Source organism: Cherax quadricarinatus, chromosome 43, assembly GCF_038502225.1.
Source record: "Cherax quadricarinatus isolate ZL_2023a chromosome 43, ASM3850222v1, whole genome shotgun sequence".
Classification (NCBI taxonomy): Eukaryota; Metazoa; Arthropoda; class Malacostraca; order Decapoda; family Parastacidae; genus Cherax; species Cherax quadricarinatus.
The window spans coordinates 30672394-30684064 of NC_091334.1; positions in this window are offsets into that span (position 1 = coordinate 30672394).

An 11671-nucleotide genomic window follows, 5' to 3' on the forward strand; every position below is an offset into this window, starting at 1 on the left:
AAGGAGGTCGCTGATCATCCTGGGTCTCCGAGAGGCTGAAGGAACGAAAACTAAGAAAATATCTGCATCTGATGAGAGAGAGAATCATAACATCACTGGATGAGAGAGAGGATCATAACATCACTGGATGAGAGAGAGGATCATAACATCACTGGATGAGAGAGAGGATCATAACATCACTGGATGAAAGAGAGGATCATAACATCACTGGATGAAAGAGAGGATCATAACATCACTGGATGAGAGAGAGGATCATAACATCACTGGATGAAAGAGAGGATCATAACATCACTGGATGAAAGAGAGGATCATAACATCACTGGATGAAAGAGAGGATCATAACATCACTGGATGAAAGAGAGGATCATAACATCACTGGATGAGAGAGAGGATCATAACATCACTGGATGAAAGAGAGGATCATAACATCACTGGATGAGAGAGAGGATCATAACATCACTGGATGAAAGAGAGGATCATAACATCACTGGATGAGAGAGAGGATCATAACATCACTGGATGAAAGAGAGGATCATAACATCACTGGATGAAAGAGAGGATCATAACATCACTGGATGAGAGAGAGGATCATAACATCACTGGATGAAAGAGAGGATCATAACATCACTGGATGAGAGAGAGGATCATAACATCACTGGATGAAAGAGAGGATCATAACATCACTGGATGAAAGAGAGGATCATAACATCACTGGGTGAAAGAGAGGATCACAACGTCAGTGAACATACAAGTTCTGAGGCTGTTGTGGTAAATTTTCACAGGATAGGCAAGCACACAAGGGATAAAATATGGCCAGTCATACGGACGTTTGTATTAGATCAGATCTTAAGACAGAAAAGGCTGTTGAGGGGGAACGACAGATATCCTGGTGTGTACTGGGACAGAATCTTACAGGAGATGGAGAAACTTAAGGAGAGAATAAGAAACAGTCGAAGACAGGGAGAAGAGACAATGGATTCAGTGGCAGGTACAGGAACTCTGCCTCCAGGGAGTCACTATACTCAGCTCCACCACGGAGAGGCTCTGCCTCCAGGGAGTCACTGTACTCAGCTCTACCATGGAGAAGCTCTGCCTCCAGGGAGTCATTATACTCAGCTCCACCATGGAGAAGCTCTGCCTCAAGGGAGTCACTATACACAGCACTTCCATGGAGAAGCTCTGCCTCCAGGGAGTCACTATACTCAGCTCCACCATGGAGAAGCTCTGCCTCCAGGGAGTCACTATACTCAGCTCTACTATGGAGAAGCTCTGCCTCCATGGAGTCACTATACTCAGCTCCACCATGGAGAGGCTCTGCCTCCAGGGAGTCACTATACTCAGCTCTACTATGGAGAAGCTCTGCCTCCATGGAGTCACTATACTCAGCTCCACCATGGAGAGGCTCTGCCTCCAGGGAGTCACTATACTCAGCTCTACCACGGAGAAGCTCCGCCTCCAGGGAGTCACTATACTCAGCTCCACCATGGAGAGGCTCTGCCTCCAGGGAGTAACTATACTCAGCTCCACCATGGAGAGGCTCTGCCTCCAGGGAGTCACTATACTCAGCTCTACCATGGAGAAGCTCCGCCTCCAGGGAGTCACTATACTCAGCTCCACCATGGAGAGGCTCTGCCTCCAGGGAGTAACTATACTCAGCTCCACCATGGAGAGGCTCTGCCTCCAGGGAGTCACTATACTCAGCTCTACCATGGAGAAGCTCTGCCTCCGGGAATCACTATACTCAGCTCCACCATGGAGAAGCTCTGCCTCCAGGGAGTCACTATACTCAGCTCCACCATGGAGAGGCTCTGCCTCCAGGGAGTCACTATACTCAGCTCTACCATGGAGAAGCTCTGCCTCCAGGAATCACTATACTCAGCTCCACCATGGAGAAGCTCTGCCTCCAGGGAGTCACTATACTCAGCTCCACCATGGAGAAGCTCTGCCTCCAGGGAGTCACTATACTCAGCTCCACCATGGAGAAGCTCTGCCTCCAGGGAGTCACTACACTCAGCTCTACCATGGAGAAGTTCTGCCTCCAGGGAGTCACTATACTCAGCTCCACCATGGAGAGGCTCTGCCTCCAGAGAGTCACTACACTCAGCTCTACCATGGAGAAGTTCTGCCTCCAGGGAGTCACTATACTCAGCTCCACCATGGAGAGGCTGTGCCTCCAGGGAGTAACTATACTCAGCTCCACCATGGAGAGGCTCTGCCTCCAGAGAGTCACTACACTCAGCTCTACCATGGAGAAGTTCTGCCTCCAGGGAGTCACTATACTCAGCTCCACCATGGAGAGGCTGTGCCTCCAGGGAGTAACTATACTCAGCTCCACCATGGAGAGGCTCAGCCTCCAGAGAGTCACTACACTCAGCTCTACCATGGAGAAGTTCTGCCTCCAGGGAGTCACTATACTCAGCTCTACCATGGAGAGGCTGTGCCTCCAGGGAGTAACTATACTCAGCTCCACCATGGAGAGGCTCAGCCTCCAGAGAGTCACTACACTCAGCTCTACCATGGAGAAGTTCTGCCTCCAGGGAGTCACTATACTCAGCTCCACCATGGAGAGGCTGTGCCTCCAGGGAGTAACTATACTCAGCTCCACCATGGAGAGGCTCAGCCTCCAGAGAGTCACTACACTCAGCTCTACCATGGAGAAGTTCTGCCTCCAGGGAGTCACTATACTCAGCTCCACCATGGAGAGGCTGTGCCTCCAGGGAGTAACTATACTCAGCTCCACCATGGAGAGGCTCAGCCTCCAGAGAGTCACTACACTCAGCTCTACCATGGAGAAGCTCTGCCTCCAGGGAGTCACTATACTCAGCTCCACCATGGAGAGGCTGTGCCTCCAGGGAGTAACTATACTCAGCTCCACCACGGAGAGGCTCAGCCTCCAGAGAGTCACTACACTCAGTTCTACCATGGAGAAGTTCTGCCTCCAGGGAGTCACTATACTCAGCTCCACCATGGAGAAGCTCTGCCTCCAGGGAGAACAACTTTAAACGCAAATAGTCATTCAGACCCCAACTCCCTATCTCACTCAAACCACAATAACTTAAAACCAACCATGCCCTTTCCTGCCTCCTCCCCACTCCTCCCCCCCCACAACAAGCACCAAATACAGCAGTACAGGATCTTTTTTCACAGCCCCAACCCCCATCACAGCCCCAACTCCCATCACAGCCCCAACCTCCATCACAGCCCCAACCCCCATCACAGCCCCAACCTCCATCACAGCCCCAACCTCCATCACAGCCCCAACCCCCATCACAGCCCCAACCCCCATCACAGCCCCAACCCCCATCACAGCCCCAACCCCCATCACAGCCCCAGCCTCCATCACAGCCCCAACCCCCATCACAGCCCCAACCTCCATCACAGCCCCAACCCCCATCACACCCCCAAACCCCATCACAGCCCCAACCTCCATCACAGCCCCAACCTCCATCACAGCCCCAACCCCCATCACAGCCCCAACCACCATAACACCCCCAACCCCCAACACAGCCCCAACCATCATCACAGCCCCAACCCCCATCACAGCCCCAACCCCCATCACAGCCCCAACCCCCATCACAGCCCCAACCTCCATCACAGCCCCAACCCCCATCACAGCCCCAATCCCCATCACAGCCCCAACCTCCATCACAGCCCCCACCTCCATCACAGCCCCAACCCCCATCACAGCCCCAACCTCCATCACAGCCCCAACCTCCATTACAGCCCCAACCTCCATCACAGCCCCAACCCCCATCACAGCCCCAACCTCCATCACAGCCCCAACCTCCATCACAGCCCCAACCTCCATCACAGCCCCAACCCCCATCACAGCCCCAACCCCCATCACAGCCCCAACCTCCATCACAGCCCCAACCCCCATCACAGCCCCAACCCCCATCACAGCCCCAACCCCCATCACAGCCCCAACCTCCATCACAGCCCCAACCCCCATCACAGCTGTGAAGTTATAAAGAGTACATACTGAACACGGCTGGCAGTAGAGGGGTACAGGCTGTCATAATTATATTCATCATTATACTGCAGTTCCCTGAAGAAGGGGACCGAAAAAAATGAATGGGGTTACAGCACCCTGGACAGTAAAACCCAACAGCAGCCATCCTACCAGAAACGTAAGTGCCACTATCGCCGCAAGATATGGCAAAACCGCATACCCAAACATAAATAGTGGCGCACAGCTCTTATAGTGGCGCTGAAAGTGGTGATATACAAGCTAATCCAGGACCTCATACTATGATACAGGTGCAAAAAGACAGATAAGTTTTTTAGTTTAAAATGTTTATTATGGAGCCCATTCCCATCCTGTGGGTGGTAGTCGGAAGATTAAAGAGGTACATAATGGGTCCAGGGACTGGACTCCAAAGTTTTGATAGCTGAACTAGTTACAGAGGTAAAGAACTCCAGGTAGATCTGGTCACAATCATGGCAGGTTACGAAGGTAATGAACCATCTACACTCCTATACCTGGAGAGGGTTCCGGGGGTCAACGCCCCCGCTGCCCGGTCTGTGACAAGGCCTTGTGGTGGATCAGGGCCTGATCAACCAGGCTGTTACTGTTGGCAGCACGCAAACCGACGTACGAGCCACAGCCCGGCTGGTCAGGTACTGACTTTAGGTGCCTCTCCAGTGCCTGCTTGAAGACAGTCAGGGGTCTATTGGTAATCCCCCTGATGTATGCTGGGAGGCAGATGAACAGTCTTGGGCCTCTGACACTTATTGTGTTGTCTCTTATGGTTACAATCACGAACAAATTACAAAGTAACCGGCCACTGACACGTCCACACCCGGTCACAATTGTAATGAGTTATAAGTACGTACAAATATTAAGTGGGTCATACACCCACAGGAGCGCACTCCCACTTGAGCGCGCGCGCACACGCCCACACACACGGGGCCAGGAGCTGAGTATCGATCCCTACAACCACAATTAGATGAGTACACAGTATCGTCCCCTGCAACCACAACTGGGTGAGCACAATTAGGCGAGTACACACACACGCACACGAGCAGACAAACATGTACACATACACAAGGACACACACACACGTGGTAATGTTATATTTACAGTGAGCAAAGTCAGGGTATTTCTCCAGAGTGGTCTGTAGTATACCACTGTGGAGAAAGACAGGTAAGTGACGGTGATAATGACGGTCTAGTAGCTAGGAATGATAACGTTAACTCTATATATAATGCACAGATAGGTAAGGCGAAGACAGAACCATTGTTATTATCCCAGACACCACCAGACATATGTATACACTGTACTAAGGTGCAAAAGAAGAACAGTAAAGTTACCTTATGCAAATTGTGTCAGGGTTGGGGGCATAATGGATGTGTGCTCTATTGTAGTAACGGTGACAGAATTCATTTTGTGTGTAACAAATGCACTTTGGCACAGTTACCCTTTAGCAATGATGAGATTGATTTATCTAATTTTAATGCAAATGACCCATGGCCATATATTAAGAATATAAGAACATAAGAAAGAAGGAGCACTGCAACAGGCCTACTGACCCATGAGGAGCAGGTCCATGTCCCCCCCCGGATTAGCCCAATGACCCACCCAGTCTGATCATCTCCACTCAAGAATGGAGCACTGCACCAGACCCAGCAGCACAAGCTAGTCAAGTCCAACTCACACCCACCCACACCCACTCATGTATTTATCTAACCTATTTTTAAAACTACACAACGTTCTAGCCTGAATAACTGTACTCGAGAGTTTTTTCCACTCATCAACAACACTATTATCAAACCAGTCCTTTCCTATATCCTTCCGGAATCTGAATTTTTCCAACTTGAAACCATTGCTGCGAGTCCTGTCTTGGCTGGAAATTTTCAGCCCGCTATTTACATCCCCTTTATTTATTCCTGTTTTCCATTTATACACCTCGATCATATCCCCCCTAATTCTACGCCTTTCGAGAGAGTGCAGATTCAGGGCCCTCAGTCTATCCTCATAGGGAAGATTTCTGATACATAAGAACATAAGAACATAAGAACGAAGGAACACTGCAGAAGGCCTACTGGCCCATGCGAGGCAGGTCCAAGTCTCCTACCGGCTTAAGCCAATGCACCCAACCTAGTCAGGTCAGTGGCAATATAAACACAAATGCAGTATAATGTGATCCTTTATTGACTACGTAGTCAATAAAGGATCACATTATACTGCATTTGTGTTTATATTGCCATTGTGTCGGTATTTTATACCATTTATTTCCATCTAGTCAGGTCAGGTCACATTGACTTAAGGGAGGAACACGGCAACCGACCTGGTAGCACAAGCTATCAAGTCTAACTCACACCCACCCACATCTACTCATGTATTTATCCAACCTATTTTTAAAGCTACACAACGTTCTGGCCTCTATAACGGTACTTGGGAGTTTGTTCCACTCATCCACAACTCTATTATCAAACCAGTACTTTCCTATATCCTTCCTGAATCTGAATTTTTCCAACTTAAAACCATTGCTGCGAGTCCTGTCTAGGCTAGATATTTTCAGCACACTATTTACATCCCCTTTATTTATTCCTGTCTTCCATTTATACACCTCAATCATATCCCCCCTAATTCTACGTCTTTCTAGAGAGTGCAGTTTCAGGGCACTTAGTCTATCCTCATAGGGAAGGTTTCTGATACATGGGATCAACTTTGTCATCCTCCTTTGTACATTTTCCAGAGAATTTATATCCATTCTGTAATACGGTGACCAAAACTGTGCAGCATAATCTAAATGAGGCCTAACCAAGGATGTATAGAGTTGAAGAACAACCTGAGGACTCCTATTATTTATGCTTCTTGATATGAAGCCAAGGATTCTATTAGCTTTATTGTGAACACTTATGCACTGTTTTCCAGAGCATTTATATCCATTCTGTAATACAGTGACCAGAACTGTGCACCATTCAAATTCAAATTCAAATTCAAATTCAAAGTTTATTCTCTATAAGGATTACGATGCTGAGTTTACAGAAATTTGGTTATTGTGTGGTTTACATGTAGTAAAATTGTGATTACAGAGTGTACCACTAGAACGCTTAGCATGGCTAGGCATTTCGGGCAGACTTAGTTTTATTCTTAATTGTAAAATATTACAAATTATGAGGTAAGTTGGTATTATGGCTAAGTGACTAAATACTAGTTTGTGAGTTTAGCAATGTGAATGCTTTTGTTTTGGCACAGTACATAGTTTCAGTATTAGAGTATCACAGGATTCATTATTTTAAGATTGAGATTAATATTTCTGTTTATGGTCAAATGGGTGAGTGAGTGTAAGTGTGAACCACCAGGTGGTATTCGTGTAGTTAGTTGACGGGGTGTATCAGGGAGATAAGATGTTTTCTAATGGTAGTTTTGAAGGTGATGAATGTGTCTGCAGTTCTAGAGTTCTCAGGTAGGGTGTTCCAGATTTTAGAGCCTTTGACATACATTGAATTTTTGTAAAGGTTTAGTCGGACACGGGGAATGTCGTAGAGATGTTTGTGTCTGGTGTTATGCCTGTGGGTTCTGTCACAACTATCAAGAAAGCGTTTTAGGTCAAGGTTGATATTAGAGTTTAAGGCCCTGTAGATGTAGATTGCACAGTAGCAAGTGTGGATGTACTGAACAGGGAGTAAGTTTAGATCTATGAAGAGTGGGGGGGGGGGTGTTGCCAGGGATGGGATTTAGTGATTATTCTTGCTGCAGCTTTTTGTTGGGTTATTACTGGCTTTAGGTGTGTTGCTGCAGTTGATCCCCAAGCACAAATAGCATAGGTGAGGTACGGATAAATAAGTGAGTGGTATAGTGTGAGAAGGGCATTTTGCGGCACGTAGTATCGTATCCTGGAGAGGATCCCAACCGTTTTGGATACTTTTTTGGTTATATGCTGGATATGGGTGCTGAAATTCAGGTTGTTGTCAAGGTATAAGCCTAGGAATTTGCCCCCATAGTCTAAATGAGGCCTAACCAAGGATATATAGAGTTGAAGAACAACCTGTGGACTTCTATTATTTATACTTCTAGATATGAAGCCAAGAATTCTGTTAGCTTTATTGCGAACACTAATGCACTGTTGTCTTGGTTTTAGATTACTGCTAACCAGAACTCCTAAATCCTTTTCGCAATCAGTAGTATTAAGATCTACATTATTTAGTTTATATGTGGCATGTGTATTTTACTGTCCAACATTTAGAACTTTGCATTTGTCAATATTAAACTGCATCTGCCACTTCTCCGACCATTGCATCAGTCTATTCAAATCATCCTGGAGTGCTCTAGTGTCCCCATTAGAATGAATTGGACGGCCTATTTTGGTGTCATCAGCAAATTTGCTTATGTCGCTGTTTATTCCCTCATCTATGTCGTTTATGTAAATTGTGAACAACTAGGGGCCCAGCACTGACCCCTGAGGAACACCGCTTGTGACGTGCCCCCAATTGGGTCATGCCAATTGGGTGAACATGCCAAAAACCCCTTGATATGCAGAGCATTTCAGGCAAACTTAAGACTAACTTAAGATTAACAAGTAGTAACAGTGCAAAACTGTACATATGGCCATTAGGTGAGTTACAATAAATACAATAAAACTGAATATTCTATTAGTTCACGCTATATGGCTTTAATAAATTTGTTAGAGAAGAATAACAGTTTTGATTATTAATCTCAGGTGGTCACAGTGGAATGATTAACATTACATTTGAGATGATTACAGTTATTGAGAGTATACATATATTGATTATAATGATGTACCTATGTTCATGATATTGAGCAAATACACGTTTAGTTTATACATATTTACTTATGATGGGCTGCGATAGGTTGAGATAATGTGCTTTTTAACTCTAGTTTTAAAAATGCTAAGTCAGTGATTCTGGAGATTTCTGGCAATGAGTTCCAAATTTTGGGTCCTTTTGTGTACATTGAGTTTTTTAAAAGATAATTGCATCAAAGACAATATACTCAGATCACAATATAATAGAGGTACAGACATGCATGCACAGGGCTTCTGACCAGCAAAATGTGAGCAGTCATGAAGGTCTCTTCACGAAATTCAATTTCAGTAACAAAAACATATAATGGAATCAAGTAAACCATGTTCTAATTAAAACAAGCTGGGAAGATATCCTAAACAACATGGACCCGAACATCTGCCTTGAAAAAATTAATTCTGTGGTTCTTGAGATCTGCTCAAGACACATTCCATTAAGAAAAATAAAGAGAAGATGTAAACTAGAAAGAGAGAGACGTTCCCTATACAGACGAAGGCAAAGAGCCACAGAGCTGCTGAGTGGGGTCAATATATCTGAAATACGAAGGGAGGCACTAGTCAATGAAATTGCAAATATCGAACTTAAGCTGAAGGAATCTTACAGGAGACAAGAATCACAGGAAGAACTAAAAGCCATAAAGGAAACTGAAAAAAAATACTTCTCTTATGCGAAATCTAAGGGAAAAACAACATCCAGTATTGGCCCCCTGCTTAGGCGGGATGGGACATACACAGATGACAGGCAAGAAATGAGATACTAAACTCCCAATATGACTCAGTGTTCAGCGACCCACTACCCAGGTTAAGGGTCGACAACCCAAATAAATTCTTTATGAACGAAATCCAAAATTTGGTCATCCCGAAAATCTCAGATATTATCTTAAATCTACAAGACTTTGAAGAGGCAATAAACGACATGCCCATGCACTCTGCCCCATGCCCAGAATCATGGAACTCCGTGTTCATCAAGAATTGCAAGAAGCCCCTATCGCGTGCCTTCAGCATTTTATGGAGAGGGAGCATGGACACAGGGGTCATCCCACACACACTAAAAACAACAGACATAGCCCCACTCTACAAAGGTGGCAGTAAAGCAATTGCAAAGAACTACAGACCGATAGCACTAACATCCCATATAATAAAAATCTTTGAGAGGGTTCTCAGAAGCAAGATAGCCAACCAGTTAGATACCCATCAATTACACAACCCAGGGCAACACGGGTTTAGAGCAGGTCGCTCCTGCCTGTCCCAGCTACTGGACCACTATGACAAGGTCCTGGATGCTGTAGAGGATAAACAAAATAGAGATGTAGTATTCACAGACTTTGCAAAAGCTTTCGACAAGTGTGACCATGGTGTAATAGCACACAAAATGCGTGATAAAGGAATAACAGGAAAAGTTGGTAAATGGATCTACAACTTCCTAACAAATAGAACACAAAGAGTAATAGTAAACAGAGTAAAGTCCCAGGCAGCCATGGTAAAAGCTCTGATCCACAAGGCACAGTACTCGCTCCCATTCTATTCCTCACCCTCATTCCTGACATAGACAGAGATGTAAGCCATAGCTCCGTGTCTTCCTTTGCGGATGACACCCGGATTACTATGACAGTGACCTCCATGGAAGACACTGCGAGACTCCAAGCGGACATCAACCAAATCTTCGAATGGGTCATTCAAAACAATATGAAGTTCAACGAGGAGAAATTTCAACTACTCAGGTATGGGAAACGTGAGGAAATTAAAAATGTATCAGGGTATACGACGAATTCTAACCATACAACAGAGCGGAAAAGTAATGTGAAGGACATGGGAGTGATAATGTAAGAGGACCTCGCCTTCAAAGACCACAATAATGTATTTACCTCATCTGCTAGGAAAATGGTGGGATGGATAATAAGAACTTTCAAAACTAGGGACGCCAAGCCCATGATGATTCTCTTCAAATTGCTTGTGCTCTCTAGGGTGGAATACTGCTGTACACTGACGGCCTCCTTCAAGGCTGGCGACATTGCAGACCTGGAGAGTGTACAAAGAACTTTCACGGCACATATAAGCAAGCTAAGGCACCTAAATTACTGGGAACGGTTGAAGGTCCTTGATCTGTATTCCTTGGAACGCAGGCGAGAAAGATACATGATAATTTACACCTGGAAGGTCCTGGAGGGATTGGTACCAAACCTGCACACGAAAATCACTGCATGTGAAATCAAAAGACTCGGCAGGAGACGCAACATTCCCCAATGAAAAGCAGGGGCGCCACGAGTACACTGAGAGACAACACAATAAGCGTCCGGGGTCCAAGACTGTTTAACTGCCTCCCAGACTACAAAAGGGGAATTACCAATACACCCCTGGCTGTCTTTAAGAAGGCACTGGACAGCCACCTAAAGTCAGTACCTGACCATCCAGGCTGTAGCTCATACGTTAGCTTGCGTGCGGCCAGTAGTAACAACCTGGTTGATCAGACCCTGATCCACCGTGAGGCTTGGTCTCAGATCGAGCCGCGGAGGCGTTGACCCCCCGAAACCCTCAACAGGTAAACTCCAGGTAAACCCCGTCAAGGCAGGAACATTAGAACGGCAAGGCAATGGAGGCTACACTAGCAGAGGTATACCTGGAGATACCTGGAGAGGGTTTCGGGTGTCAATGCCCCCGTGGCCCGGTCTGTGACCAGGCCTCATAGAAGAGCCCACAAGGACAATATAAAACTACTAATCACTGGATACTTCAATCATAGGGAAATGGACTGGGAAAGTCTAGAGACATGTGGATTATTGAAGGTTGAGAGCTAAGGTGTTCGAGGTGGCAATGGAAAATTTCACTTGTCAAAACATTAGAGACACAACAATAGACCAGCGAGGCTGGACCATATGTTCATCCTAAGTGACTCTGATGTA